We start from the raw sequence: 15959 nt of genomic DNA on the forward strand, positions 1-15959 counted from the left end.
ATGACCACAATTCTTATCCATTATTATTTAATTATTATTTTTCGATGAGTCCGGTTGCTGCACTGGTATTCACTTGACTCCATGGGATGGTATTTTAATGCCAACTCTGGAAAGGGGTGAGCACTGTAGCAAATATCCTCCTTAATATGAATTTCTTCCTTAACTACTACAAAAGACTTTACAAAACAAATCTGCATTCTACCCCAAATTCCTTTCTTTTTCCCGTCACTAAACATTTTTGGGGGATATTGGTAGAGATTGGCCAGGTTTACTGTAATAACGATCTCTAAATCTCAGTGGCTTAGAACACCCAAGGTTTACTTCTTGTTCACGTTATGTACCCACTGAGGGTTGGCAAGGGGGCTCTGCTCACTGAAGTTACTCAGTGGGGATGGGGCGGTCATTACCTGAAACAATGCTGTTGCCCATGGCCAGAGGGAAAATAGACCTGTAGATGGTTTCAGACCAGCAAATAAGTGCTGAAATTCAGCCTGGAAGTGGCACGGTGCTGAGTACTGAGTCCACCCACTGAGCACACCTGTCACCTGCCCGGCCCATGCCCAAGGGAGCTGGTGGTGTAGCTCCAGGAGGGAGAGAATTGCAGGTCAATTCCAGGAAGGCCATATTGACCAGGGTGACAGCCGCAGGATACCGACTCTGTGTCAAGCACGGTGCTAGCCCCCGGAGTAAGTAGGATGATCTGTAAGCTATGACCTTTGTGACCTTGGTCCCCAGACCTACAGTCTGGCAGAAAAGATAAGGGACAGCAGAGGGCAGAATGAAGCAGATGCTACTTCTGAGCTTCCAGCAGCACGCCACTGAGCCCGGAGGACAAGTGGACTGATTAATTCCCACCGCACTGCTTTAGACACTGAAGGAATTCATTACCAGGGGCCTGGCGGGGACCATAAAGATGTTACTTGGGAGATGAGAACCAGGGTAGTAATAGCTCATCATTTTTAAAGTTCTAGTGCAGGCTGTCATCATCAACCCCACCCCCCCCATTTATTTAAACATCGATCTGTCTGCGTGATGGGCCAAGCAAGCAGCAGACACACGTGGTCCTGTCCTGGTAGAGAGCTTGGGAACCAGGGAGCCTCAGGTAGATGGAGCACAGCATGGAAGGGAGTGAGATGCCCCGGAACCCGCTCCCATTCTGTCCCATCCATGCTCTGGCCTCAATCACAGTTACTGGGCACTCACTTGGTGCAAGAAGACAGGGAAGGCAACATGAGGAGACAGAGAAAGCTTTGGAAGCCTGGGCCCTGCCCTCAAGGTCCTTAAAGTATATTTAGAGAGATAGGACAAATGAGATGCCAGGAAATATTGCAATTGAAATAGGGTAGAGATTAGTGCCTTAATGAGTGGTCTGGACCTGTTCTATAACATCTGAGAGAGAAGGAAGGCTCTCCTGCCATGGAAGGTCCAGGAGCACAAATGGAAGAGGCAGACTCCCTTTACCCTGGGGATGAGTAGGTGTTTGTTGGAGGAAAGAGATGGCATGGGAAATGGCGTATGTGTACAAAGGCAGTCGGGAAGGACGGTGAAAGGTCCAGGCAGAGCTTAGCTAGCTGAAGGGCCTTATGTGGCGGAGCCTTTAGTAGAAAGAAAGGGAAGTGGGAAGCATAGTGTAGTTTCCAGGGGTAGATTTATCCACAGGGCAGCGAGGGCTCTTGGAAACGGCGTGACATGTATTAGTGTATGCTGTCTTCACGCTGACTCTCGGAGGCTAGCAGGTGTGTCCATCAGGAGACCAAGGCTTGGAGGTCACCTGGTAATAGGCAGGGCCGGGGGTCATGCTTAGGACTATCTAGTGTTAAACCTCATGCCCCTTCTATCACACTAAACTGGGTGTCTGTGAGGACTGTGGCGTAGGGATCTGACTGGCTTACAGAATGTATCAAGATCAAGCAAACTGTGGCGTAGGAGATGGATGTGGGGAGAGAGGCTGGTGGCCTGGAGACTGATAAAGAGGCAAATATAAAAACGAAAAATTTGGTAAGGGCTTGAATTGAGATAATGATGAAGGAAATGGGTGTTGCCATGAACTGTAGGGAAGTCACAAGAAATTGACAAACTGGGAGGAGAGATGGTGACTGATTGTAAACACACTGAACCAGTTTGTTACTCGGTGTTATGAGACCAGATTTGTAGAGTGTTAATCGTTAGAAGTACAAATGCTGTGTGACCTCGGGCAGCTACTTCATCTCTATGAGCCTCAGTTTCCCCTCCATCAAGATCCGCTGTAAGGATTAGGTGATAAAATCATGCAAATCATTGAACACTGTCTAAGAAAGAGTCAGAGCACCTGATTAGTGTCAGCTGACACTTTATTAGAGAGAAGGGTCGGAACTTGGGAATGTGCCTTTTCTAAGAGTTATCTTTCTTGGCTGGGAATTCCAGTGGAGACTTGCCTTGTGGCCCCTGGAAACTCTGCCTACAGCTTCCATTATGACACTTTGTCTGATGGATCCTCTTGGGTTTGCCCATTTGGATAGTGCACCTGCCCATCTGCATCCCTACCTCCACGGCGGAGGAGCCTGGCCTGCCCTGTGTGTGGTGAGCATGGGATCTCCAGGTTTCCCAAAAGAGGAGGACATGGCACCCACCTTCCTAGTCCCCTGTTCTTATGGAGCTCTTAGGCCTCCTCTCTATTTCACCACATTACACCATCTTTACATGGAGTCATTGCATGTTCCATACCAAGTGAGTGTTTGAAAGAAGAGACCCTCAAACCCCAACCATCATCCCATAAGGTCACATAAACATGATCTGTTCTTATCATACAACAATATTATCTGGTGCAGGAGAATTTCATAAACAAACTTGGATGTGCAACAACAAAAAAAGTCCTCACACTAGGCAGGCAGTCAAATTTCTACATCTTAAAAGCCCCAATGAATTACGTACATAGTAACTAGGTTTGTCCTCATAAAAGTCATTCTGCTACCCTCAAATTCATCATAAAAAGATTTATATTAAAAACCAGCATCATGATGTCCATAAAAGATTGAAGCGAAAAAAAAAAAAACAACAATGTAGCACTGAGTCTGATTCTCACAGGGCCTAAGGCAACCCTCCCCTGAGGCGGGCTCCCATGAATGTCAGCATAGCTGAAGTCAGCTAGTTATTTAATAAAGCCAAGGAGTACCAGAAACCATATATTTGTGTATAACTCTTTGGAAACTGATGGACAATGAGAAAAGCATAGCCGAAGGTGAACTGTTCTTTTTTTTTTTTAATTTTATTTATTTATTTGAGAGAAAGTGAGTGAGAGAGAGAGAGGAAGCCGGGGAGAGAGGCAGAGGCAGAAGCAGGCTCTCCGCTGATCAAGGAGCCTGATGCAGGACTTGATCCCAGGTCCCTGAGATCATGACCTGAGCCAAAGGCAGACGTTCAACTGACTGAGCCACCCAGGCGCCCCTGAAGGTTAACTGTTCTGTTAACACTTTCTTCACCCACCACCTTAGCCCAAACAGGTCTTGTGGGATCTAAGTACTACTAGCTTTGATATTGATTTTATCCACACGTCTGCATCATTTCTTCAAAATCAAACATTGTTGCCTGTTACATTTCTTTCTTTCCTTTCCCCTTCATTATAAGCTGCTCTGGGTTTCTGTCCCCAGGCCTTGGAGGGGTCTTGTAAGTCAGCAAATCCACATTGAGTAAGTTGATAACTTCCCTCCTGGAAGTGTCTCTTGACCTCTGAACTGGCTCACTTTGAGAAGAGGTTCTGGAAAACCTGCCCAGGGGCCCTCGGTCGCTGGCAGAGGCAGGTGGCAAGACCTCAAGGATGTCACTTGCAGAGTTGTGCAAACAAGGGTGGTGGACATGATGACCTGACATGCTCCCTGCAGAAGTCTCAGCCTGGTGGGACATGAAGTCTAGAATATACTGGCAACCCATCTAGTGACAGAGGAAGACATTCCAGTGTAGATGGTCACATTGATCTGTCAAATATCAAAGCTCAACTTCAAAAGGCCTCAATTCCCTAATCTATGAAACGGGGATAACAAAATAAGGATGAAATGAGATTATTTGTAAATTACAAAACAACAACAGCAGCAGCAGCAACAAAACCCAAAAAACTTCTCTTTCCTTTCGAGGATTGCCTGGACCCACCTGCCTTTTGGATCGGTGGCACAGACACCTTTCTTTTCTTTTTCTTTTTTTTTTAAGATTTTATTTATTTATTTGATAGAGAGAGAACACAAGCAGGGGGAGTGGCAGGGAGAGGGAGAAGCAGGCTCCCCGAGGAGCAGGGAGCCCTACATGGGCTTCCACTCCAGGACTCTGGGATCACAACCTGAGCCAAAGGCAGATGCTCAACTGACTGAGCCACCCAGGCACTCCAACACCTTTCTATTCTAGTCCCCTGTCACCCCCTCTTCTGGGTCACTCAGTGCTGCTTGCTTCCTTTCCTGCCCCTCCTTGCTCTTCCTGAAGTTGAGAAGATGTGTGTATGTAGAGTTTGGATTAAGACCCTCAGCTCTGGGGGCCAGTGAGCCTGGACTGAACCCCTTCGCTCCATGGGGCCTGTCATCATGGAGGAGCTGGACCCGCTGCTCTAGAGAACAACGGAGGCAGGAAGGAGGCGCGCCCCCAGAGTTCCTTGGGAAGGGAAGGCCTCCTCCATGCTGCCCTACCACCAACAGCTTTGCTGTACACTTGCCCCTAAAACAAAAAGGCCCCCCTCTTCCTTCTTTAAGCCAAGACAGTGGTGGGCTTGGCAAGGGCACAATTGAGGCTCTGAGATGGGGAGGCTGAGGGCTACTGAAAAGATGGGTGATTTATTCCTTTGATGTTGGGAGCTGTTTCAGGAGGAGGAGGAGACCTGTACCTCAGAGCCACCAGGAAGGCCATCTATGCAAACTTTGGTTTCTGGAGTAGTTCCTATGTGCTGCAGAACAGAGTTCACGCCAATTCCCCCACCTCCTGGCTCACCTTCTGAGCCCTGGTCTCAGGCCTGGGCTGACCATACCTACCCTCTCCTTCCTGACAGCTGGCAGGGACGAAGCCATGCCTCCAGGCTGGCTACAGCCTCCTCTCCAGCCTGTAGGAGCAAGGAGAAGGTCTTCCTGGATGAGGCATCCATACACAATCTAGGTCACGTGGGAGAGTGAGGGAGATCCCTCTTTTAAAGCTCCATCTTAGTTTGTGGACATTACTCAGACCAACAAGGAGAAGCAGACACTGGTCCTTTCATCCCACCCTCATCCTAGCACAGGGAACCACCCCCATGGTGTCCATGACTGTGTCACAGGCACTCCTCCTTGGCCCGTGGCCCCTCATCCCTGCTCCCCTCTGTGTGGGCCCATGTGGTTCAATGGCCACATCAGTTTGGGTTGAGGATTCAAAGCCCTTCCCTTCTGAACATTTCCATCAAGTGCTGCCATTGACCCTCAAACAGGGAAATGATAGAGGGTAACTCTGCCTTCTGACTTGCTCATGGGGCCATGGGAAGCTCCATAATGTTTGGATTAAAATGCTGGGTTACAGTGAGTGGAAACAGGACAAAATATTTGGATTTGAGATTACCAAAGAAAATCTATTACCTGGAGCTGCCAGAGCATTTCCCTTAACCTGACTACTTTCCCAGGGGGGTTTTCTGAGTTATCTGTGGGAACGAGCCTTCCAGAACAAGGACAGGGGAGCTCATATTTTTTCCTTGTCACTTTTGCCCATAGTTATTGTCACCCTCGCCAGATCAGAATGAGGGAGAAGCCAAGACAAGGGGAGAAAATTAGCTGGGCCATGAGGTGGGTTCTATTTTCCCTTGGGCATCAAAGGGGGCCCTCATCCTCTTCTCTCTCCAGGATCGCCTCCACACTTTTATTTTCATCCTGCCTGACTTCTGACCATCACAGTCTTCCAAGGCATGCTCTAAAGCTAAGAAGACAAGGGAAGGAGAGAAGAAAAGAAAACTTTACACTGATCTTGAAAGATCGGATTCTGAGATTTGAAGAGAGAGTGCCAAGATATCCCCGTTAATTTAACTAATTTCGATGGGAATTTATGTATACCTTATCCACTTCCTAAGATGTTCTTGGTAGTTTCCAACAAAAGATACAGATATAAGAGAGCAAAATTCAATTATTTAATTAGAATTCAGTGAGACGCAGATGTGGGCCAGGTCCTGGAGGTGTGGAGGCTGGGGCGGGGCTTCAGCCAGTGCAGAGAGCAGGGCCTTTGGAATAGTTCACAGCTGTGTAACTTGGGCAAGTTATTTAATATTTTTGAGCATCAGTTTCCTCTTCTGTAAAGCAGAGTCAATACCCATAGTACCTCCCTCACACAATTGTTGTATGAATTCAAGTGTTTGTGAAGTGTTTGACAACAGTCTAGCCATTAAATGAGTACTTAATACACAGTAACTATTGCTATGATTATTTCTTTACCAGGAAATAATGGTGGGGACACTGTCCCTGCTCTGCAGGAGACACAGGGGTGGGGAAAGCCTTGGGGTGTCTGGGGTGGAGTATGCAGGGTGCCGAGTGAGTAGGCTAGGAACTAGGGGAAGAAGGAAGCTCAGTGGCACAAAGCCTCACTTTGGATTTACCCTCCGGGTAATGAAAAGCCACTGAGACCCTGAGCTACACGGCTGCTTAAAAAGATTCCTCTTTCTAAAGTATAATCATTATTTCATAGTAACGTGGAGGGGGCATGGAAGTAGGAAGAGATGGGAGGTCATCATGGGCCTGCTGTTAAGACATGAGGTAGAGGGGCGCCTGGGTGGCGCAGTCGTTAAGCATCTGCCTTCAGCTCAGGTTGTGGTTCCAGGGTCCTGGGATCGAGCCCCGCATTGGGCTCTCTGCTCCGCGGGAAGCCTGCTTCTCCCTCTCCCACTCCCCCTGCTTGTGTTCCCTGTCTTGCTGTGTATCTCTCTGTCAAATAAATAGGTAAAATCTTTGAAAAAAAAAAAAAAAAGACATGAGGTGGAGGTGAAAATAACCTTCATTAGGGCGGTGGCAGTGGGGAGGGCAAGTCGAAGACAGATTCCCAGGCTTCTGGTTTGCATTACTTAGGATGCTCTCCTAGAATGGCAACTCCACAAGAGCAGGGATCTTGGGTTTCTATGATGATGTATCCCAAGCACCTGGAACAGTGCCTGGCACACAGGAAGCACTCCATAAGTATTTGTTGAATGAGTGAGTAGATGGAGACTTGGGTGAAGACTCAAGACTTGAGAGGGAGAAGGAGAGATACAGGAAATAGAGCCGAGGGATGGAGAAAGGGTAAAGACCACATGAAAAAGGAGGAGACAGCAAAGGGCGAAGCAGCTCCAAGAAAGGAGGAGTGGTACCAGCTGCTCCAGGGGCTTTGGGTAGGATGAGGATCACAACGGGCTCCTTGATCGGGCTCCTTGATCGGGCAGCTGGGACATCAAGGCAGTGAGCCTTATGGGCAGTAGGGATGGACGCTGGATCCCAGCCTCCATCCCCTTCCTTGGTGACCAACAGAAGGGCTTGCTGACCATTTCCACTTCTTTTTCTCAAGTAATTAGCAAGTGATTCCAAATAACTTTAATTAAATGTAAAACCAAGTGGCATATTCATGCAATACTCAGGAGTGACTTTTTTCCCAATTTATAATGTCCTTGCTCAGCAATAATGTCACCAATTTAAAAATCAGATGAAAAAATAGAAATGTTCAAGTTCTTATAATATTGTTCACTTTCCTACTTTGCTTTCATGTGATATTTTAGGTTATTCCTGTAGCTGTTAATAGTCCTCTAATCTACACAATTTGGGAGCAAGTTGTCGCCTTGAAGAACTTTAAATTGGGTGCGTTCTTGCCTCTGTGTCTAGGAAAGCTTCGTGTTCTTAAATGTCATTTTCTAGAACTTTAGATATGCAGCCTTGGAGTGGAAATTCAATGCAATGATTTATTTTTACAGCCACGATTAGGTTTGTCTAAATCATTTGGTCAGCTCGGACAGTTGTATTAAAATCTTTAAAAAAAAATGACAGAAACCAGAACCTTCTATCTAAAGTATACATCCTTTCCTGTTGTTTTGGAAAGCCAATGGCACATATTTTAGACGGAAGACCCTCCTTTTCAATACTGTTACATATGGATCGTCAAGAGCTGGTTATGCCTTCTTCTATAAACTCGGCCTTCCATAGCTCAGCTGCTCAGTGGAGCCTTAACCCCAAGGAAGGTTGCCTGGTTTTGCACTCTTGCCTTGCCTAACAGTTGATGGATATAGCGCAGTATTCCTGTTCATATAAATATTTTAAGTTGGAAAAAACCCTTTTGTTATTTTTCTCCTTGCCTAAGAAATGTCTTCCATGAACTCTTCCCATAACAGAGCCGTACTCTGACTTCAGTTAATTCTGCCCCGGGTGACAAGGAAATGGCCTCTTGGCACTCTTTGTTTTCCACAACTGTTTTAAAAATGATGAGAGAATATGCAGAGCCGCGCTACTTTTAGGCAAATAGAAAAGTTCCTCATTTCCTATAAACTGTTCATCTTTTCTCCTTGCCAGTTCCGGATGTGGAAAAAATTAACAATAGCATTAATAAGGAAGCCAAAATATCCATCACACTATTAACCTCAGAGAGTCCAACTTCTTTGAAAGTTTCTCATTTTCTTCCCATTGTGGTGCGGTACAACCTGTAATCTGGATTTTTATCCAAGAATTGCTTCTTCTAGGAAGGCTTTTTATTTTTCTTTTTAAGATTTTATTTATTTGAGAGAGAGAACACGCATGAGCACAAGGGGAGAAGCAGACTAGCTGCTGAGCAGGGAGCTGAATGGGGAGCTCCATCCCAGGACCCTGGGATCATGACCTGAGCCAAAAGCAGATGCTTAACCAACTGAGCCACCCCGGCGCCCCCTAGGAAGGCTTTTGTGACTAATTCCAGCCCCCAGGGTCTCTTCCTGCAGTGGGTGTGTGTGCACACATGCGCGTGTTCTCATGTGCCACTATGTGTATATATGCTTTTGTATTATTTTCTATTTACTTTCAGATATTTGCCTTTCCCATCCCCTTCATTAATCTACAAAATATTCCAGAATGAGGATTATATATCTTCTTTTTCTTTTGTTTGCTCTTTCAAAGTATCTAGCCAGAAATTAGGCATCAAAGAAATGTTTAATCGGCACTCATGCATGAAATGCTGTTAGGACAGAAAACTAGATGCCAGGATCTGGGGTCGTACCCCTTCCTCCTGACTAAAACATTTTGCTCTGTGATTATTACACTGGGTTCCAGAGCAGATCCATGAACTCTCAGAAACTGTACCAAAATTTTAGTGAAATTGTGCTTGTGTGTCTGCATGTGCACTTTTGGGGGCAAGGTGTTTAGCCATCATCAGATCAAAGGGGTCCAAGATCCTCAAAGTCTTGAGGAATGAGCTTCCTTCCTCCCCTCGGTGCTGGCCAATGGACAATGCAAGGACTGAGTGCCTTTCCGGAACCAGTCAAGAGTCTTTCAGACATGAAGAATTTTACCCTTTAAAAGCCTTAGGGAAGAGATGGAGTTGGGGAAGAAGGGTTCTGAGGGGGCCAGAGATCAAAGGCCAATTTGACTGGGAGACTCTGGGGTCCTAGCATCCCCTCCATAGGTATCAAACATAACCCAAACATGCGGCGTTTTTGGCACTGACCCTCTCCCTCTCTCTGCCACCAAGCTCTTGCCACTTTTGGCTTTTTCTGGCTATATCCCAGTTTGAATCCTGATAATAATGCTTTCCTTAATATATTCTGGACATTAACTGCTGACATGGAAGTAAACCCTTAGGAAGAAGAGGAATTAGAAGAAGGGGGGAAGAAAGAGAAAGATACAAGAACATAAAGATAGAATATGAAACCGGCCCCCAAATATAGAAGAGATTATGACAATTGCACGGGGAGCTTCCCATGTCACTTAGAGGGAAAATGGTTTGCTAACCTGGACACAGAAGGAAGAGTGATTTTTAAGTGCATGTTTCAAATAAATTAGTTCATTAGTACCAATATTTCTAATGAACACTTAGGACTGGTATGAGTCACTTCTCTGCTGATTCCATTAGGAAATCGACTGGGTGTGCAGTTTGAGTGAGATTACAGAGAGAGAAGTTGAGAGATCTGTGATTTAGAAGGTGGGCAGCTTTTATCCAGTAGGTTTCAATGTCCTCTAACTTTATGAAAATAGGGCTGCCCAAGCTCAGCTGCAGAGAAGCCTCTGGTGAAGAGAGGCAGACTTGGGTCCTTCAGCGAGAGGCTGGCGCGTAGGAAATTTACACTGGTGGTTCACTCGTTGCCGTGGCAACCACTCGGATGCAGAGGAGTACATTTGTTCATTTTTACAATTTTTCTATTATTTATGTTGAGGTATCTTTGAGAGGATAATACATTTCTGGGGAAAAGGCAGAAAAGCTATCCCTGAGACAAAAAAGACGATTAACCACAGGTGCCCCAAATTGGAAATATGTGTTTGCTCTTCACGAGGGGCCCTGTCTTTTCCTACAGAGCCTCCGGGGAGGTCCTCAATGCCCAGTGGGATTTTGTGCTGTTCACAAAACAGGTAAATTGGCAGGCCTCACATATCAGACCCAGTCCTCGGCAATTTGCAGATATTTCTTCTCCTTTGCCAGATCTGTTTCTTTTTTGATTCAGGGCTTTCTCCACAGTGCATGGTTCATTATACTTAATTACCTAGAATATGTCACCACATGCACACGTAAGGTGGCTTTTTAAAACTCACCTGAGAAAACTTCTTGTTTGCCTCTGAAAACATAATGCAAAATCTAGGCTTAAAGTATAATGAATTTTGTTTTTCACAAATCTAGCAAAATAAATGAATAAATATATAAGCAAACGCATAAGCAAGCAAATAAACAAATCCCCAAACCCTTTAATATATAATAGGGATAATTGGATATGCTTCTAATTTTTGCTGGTTTGATCCCAGGGGATTTAGAGTAAAAGGTGTAGGAATCGAGGCAGTTCCTATGGAGAAATGAAGAGAGAAGTTTCCAATCCTGTGAGCAGAGATATATGGTGAAAGATATTTAAGAGCCTCGAATATTACATAGTCATATGTGATATATATATAACTGCAAATATAATAACAATTGAATACATATATAAAATGTATTACGTATGTAGTACGTACATGCTAGAACCAACTTAAAATTCCACAAATGGGAAGTTGGTTTATTATGGTTTATACAAAGCCATTAGCCAGTAAGAATGATGATGTAGGTAAAACTTGTTGATGTGGAATAATGTCTAGGATGTATTGAGTTTTTAAAAAAGTAAGAAGGGTACTTGGGTGGCTCAGTTGGTTAAGCAACTGCCTTCGGCTCGGGTCATGATCCTGGAGTCCCGGGATCGAGTCCCGCATCGGGTTCCCTGCTCGGCGGGGAGTCTGCTTCTCCCTCTGACCTTCTTCCCTCTCATGCTCTCTCTCTACCATTCTCTCTCTCTCTCAATAAATAAATAAAAATAAAAAAATAAAAAAGTAAGAAAGGGAGAAAAGAAGAACAGATTAAAAACATGTATCTTATAATCAAATTTTGCTTTAAAAATCAATTTCTTTATATGTCTATGTTTATATTTATACAGAAAAAAATTCAAAAGTAGAGTCACTGAAGTTTTAATAGCCATTCTCTCTGGTGATGGGATTGTATGCAGTTTTTCTTGTGTTTTTTTTTCCCCCTCCTTTGCAGGACGGTGAGCAGAATAGCGATATGACTGTAGTTGCATTTTATGATTTATTAATTACCATTATGTGTCAGGCAATGTATCATATGCTGGGGATACAAAGGCAAATGAGAGAGCTGGCTCCTGTTCTTTTGGAACTTGTGTTTAATGACTGCCCAGATCAGCTAGAGTTCTTACCTGCAAAGAACACAACTGTTTTGCCTAGTTGAAGTGGAAATGCGATTTATGAAAGGATGTTGATTACTGCTCAGAATTGTTAGGAGATCTGGAGAAACCGACTCAAGGCTAAGCCTACACAATGATGCCCCAAACCATATCCCAGAGCTGCCCTGAGAAGGTGCTACCTTTGCTGTTGTTGCAGCTGGCAAACAGGAAGTGAAAGGAACTTGACTGCATCTCTTGGTCCTCCAGCAACAAGGCTGGTTTTACACCAAGAACTTGTCTTTGTAACTCCTGCCACTCTTGAAAGCTGGACACACAGACCTCTCCAGGACACCCTCCTACACCAGCAAAGGTGGATGTGGATCATCAGAGCCTGGGTCACATATTTGCATCCTGGTTGCTCAGGAGGCTGGAATTTGGGGTTTTGAATTCATGTGTATGACAACGGGGGAAATTGTCATTGACAAGCACATTGACAAGCTGACTTCATAATGTGGGAATTTCTGCCATCAGAGTCTTTCTAAATGATGATAGCAGCCAGGGGTCTGACAAAAGTGCTCACGGATCATTAATTGTAATCAGGACTTTTGAAATTACATGTAATAGAAACCCAGTTCAAACTAGGCTAAGAAAAAGAGGAAATGATTAACTCCTACAACTACAAAGTCGAGGTTCATGCTGGCTTCTGTTGTGGTTGGATGAAGGGACTCAAATGATGTCATAAGGTATTAGTCTCTCTTGTCAGATTCTTTTATGTGAAGATTATGATGGTCCTTAAGATTCATACACACCACCTTAGAATCATAAGCAAACATAGAACATTTCTCCAGGGACGAAGGACTTTGGCTCAGTTTGGATCACATGCCCATCCTTGAACCAGTCATGTGCCAGGTACTGGGGCTAGGGGTGTGATGGTGTCAACTGCACTCCCAAACGTATAGCATAGGTTCCCCATGGATACAAGGTATGTCCTGGCTCTACCACTTACTAGTTGTATCATCTCGGGAAGTCACTTAATTTCTCAGAACCTCAGTTTTCTCATCTGTAAAATGGAAATAATAATATTGTCTACTTCACAGCATTGTTATAAGGGTTAAAAGAATTCTTATTTGTAAAGCACAGGAAAAATGTCTGTCATGTAATTAGTGGTATGTGAGTGTTTGCTATTATAATTCTGTTCTGTTTGAGGGAGAGAAAATGATAGGCAGGTAAAATTCATACATTTCTACTGCATCCTAGATCAGGTAGTTGAAAATGTGAATCTGGAATTTAAAAAAAGGTCTTGGCTAGAGTCTGCTGAATATAGGAGTTTTCTCAATTGCAGTGCTCAAAAAAGAGAGTGGAGCATGTGACCTCCCGAGGGAGAAGGTGTGGAGGGGAAGGAAAATGAGTAGGGATAGGACATAGCTCCATAAGTGGATGAAACTTTCAACACTGATGTTTCTCACATCATGCCCCATTCAACAGAAATGCAATCTGCCAGTGTTAAACATGCTCTTTTGTGCATCACATTCCTACCTTGTGTCTAAGTCCTTCTTGAGATTCTTCTGAACTCTATATACTTTAAGGATTTTAAAAAGATAACAGATCATTTGACCACATTAAAATGAAAGATTTTAGTTCAAGTAAAGCAAACTATTGAGGAAGTTAACATATGGATGACAGACTGAAAATAAACACAATGTCTGAAACTGACAGGCATTAATATCAGAACATGAGGAACCCCTAAAATTGGAAAAAAGCAAAAGGATGTGAATAGAAAGGAGAATTTTCTTATCCTAGAGATACCCACAAAGAAGACCATAATGTAATCTATGTAAGAATATTCTTAGGGGTGCCTGGGTGGCTCAGTTGGTTGAGCATCTGGTTGTGATCTCAGGGTTGGGGGATTGAGCCTGGCATCAGGCTCGGTGCTGGGTGTAGAGCCTGCTTGAGATTCCCTCTCTCTCTCTCCCTGTGTCCCCCACCCTCTCTCCTTCTTTAAAAGAGAAAAAAAAAGAACATTCCTAGAAGTGATATTATAATAGCACAAATTTGCAAGTAACCTAGTTATTCATCAGTAGGGTTATAGATACTCCAGAATACTACACAGTAAACAAAAGCTACGACTAGATGTACAAACAGCAATATGAATAGATCCTAAAGACATAATATTGAGTAAAATAATAAATAAAAATGAGATCTTTAAGTCAATATCTCTTGGTAAATAAGAAATGCAATACATAAAACAACTCTATGAATTTAGCAAGGATATAAGCCTGTTTAAAGACTCAACTATGTTAGAGTGGATGGTTTTGGGGGAAGGGGAATGGAGAGAGAGGAGAATTGAAAAGAAAAATAAATGGGAAAAAAAAGTCCTCTTTCCTTTTCATTATCTCCTCAAAGAGTGTGTGTGTGTGTGTGTGTGTGTGTGTGTGTGTGTGTGTGTGTAAAAAAGAATTTGTCAAATTGCAACCAATTCAAAGTCTGAAACCTGGGTGAAGTAATATTTTTGGGTACACAGTAGTTTTATATGTGCCTGTGAAACCTGGAAGTTAATTAGTATATCTAATTAACTTCTAGTAAACCTAGAAGTTAATTGTCTCTTTCTTCAAATTATATATCTGGAATCTACTTACTTGTTTACACCTCCACTGCTACCACCTTGTTCTAATTCATCATCTTTTCTCGCCATAACTAATGCAGTTGTCTCCAGACAAGCTTCCCTGCCTTGTCATGCCCCACTCCAGACTTCCCACCCCCAATCAAATCTCCAAACAGAAGTGATTGTTTAAGTACTTAATTCAGATCATATCGACTGTTCAACCGAAGACCTGTCCATGATTTCCCATTTAACACAATACAGCCCTCTATCTGTAGGTCTACAGGGCTCTCCATGATCTGGCTCTCTCACATCCCCCGCATACCTGCAGGACCCCAAATCCTGTCTCAGGGCCTTTGCCCTTGCCACTTCCTCTGCATAGAACCCTAATCCCTGCTCAAGGTCATCTCATCAGAGAGGACTTCCCTGACCACCTGCTCTAAAATAGCAAATCCCCTTTGCTCCTTCCAGATCTAGCCCTGCTTTCTTTTTCTTCATGACATTTATCACCACCCAACAGAGTATTTGTGGCCAGATGCCCCGACCCCACTAGAAAGTAAGTGCCTCGAGGATAGGGATGTCTTTTGAGATCTTTCTCAATTTTCAGGGCACTCAATAAATACTAGCTGAGAAGATAAAGGAATGAATGAAGGGGGGAGAGACAGAGACAGGGAGACAGAGAGACACAGAGGAGAGAACTGTTGGTGCTGCCATGCTTGAAGTAAGAATAGTTTTGTAGAGTAATCTCTCACTCTTTTCCTTCCCCCTCCAGACTTCCTCCCTGGCTTTCTGTCAAGGTGTTGGGATTGACCAAGAAACAGCTGTAATATGGAGTGGAGATTTCTTCTGACTTTGCTCAGGAAGGGCCACCTCCCCATGACATGGGAGAACTGCAAATACTTCCTTATTTTTACCAACGCTGGGAAGAACTTGTGCATTTCAGGAAACTAAGTACTTTTTCAGACAGGTATAGACAACTCTGTAAACAGACATGTTCCCCCCACCTCCACCCCAATTTAAAGGCACATGTCCATTGCAGAACATTTAGAAAGCACAGACAAGCAAAAAGTAGAAATTACAAATATCCAGTAACTTTGGTATCCTGAGATAGCTTCTGATAATATTTTGATTTATTCCCTTGCAATTTACTTTTCTGTACATTTTTACTCCTGCATGTTTACACCCACCTTAAAAAGAAAAATGAGATAAAAAATGACACTTTGTGAGAATGGCATTTCACCTCTGTGGGTTTTCTTCCAAAAAAACATAACCCAAGTCTAATCATGAGTAAAACATCAGTGGTTTGTTTTGTTTTGTTTTTTTGAGGGACGTCCTACAAAATATCCAACCAGTACTCCTCCAAACTTTGAAGATCATCAAAAAGAAGGGAAGTTTGAGAAACTGCCACAGCTAAGAGGAGCCTAAGGAGATATGATGACTTAGTAATATGCAGAATACAGAAAGGACGTTAGAGGAAATCTGGGCAAAACATTAATCAGTTAACAGTAACATATTAAGGGGCGTCTGGGTGGCTCAATCAGTTAAGTGTCTGCCTTTGGCTCA

The 15959-nt window shown here is 43.9% G+C and overlaps 1 long non-coding RNA gene across 1 annotated transcript in view; it reads left to right on the forward strand.

Moving 5' to 3' along the window:
- The window catches only part of LOC113924898, an 80626-nt gene extending 65036 nt beyond the window's left edge, over positions 1-15590 (forward strand). Inside the window, exon 5 of the long non-coding RNA XR_003520844.1 lies at positions 15169-15590. This is a non-coding gene — a long non-coding RNA (uncharacterized LOC113924898). The remainder of the gene's footprint in view (positions 1-15168) is intronic.
- The last annotated feature ends 369 nt before the right edge of the window (positions 15591-15959 follow it).

This window comes from Zalophus californianus, chromosome 2, assembly GCF_009762305.2.
Source record: "Zalophus californianus isolate mZalCal1 chromosome 2, mZalCal1.pri.v2, whole genome shotgun sequence".
In the NCBI taxonomy this organism is placed as follows: Eukaryota; Metazoa; Chordata; class Mammalia; order Carnivora; family Otariidae; genus Zalophus; species Zalophus californianus.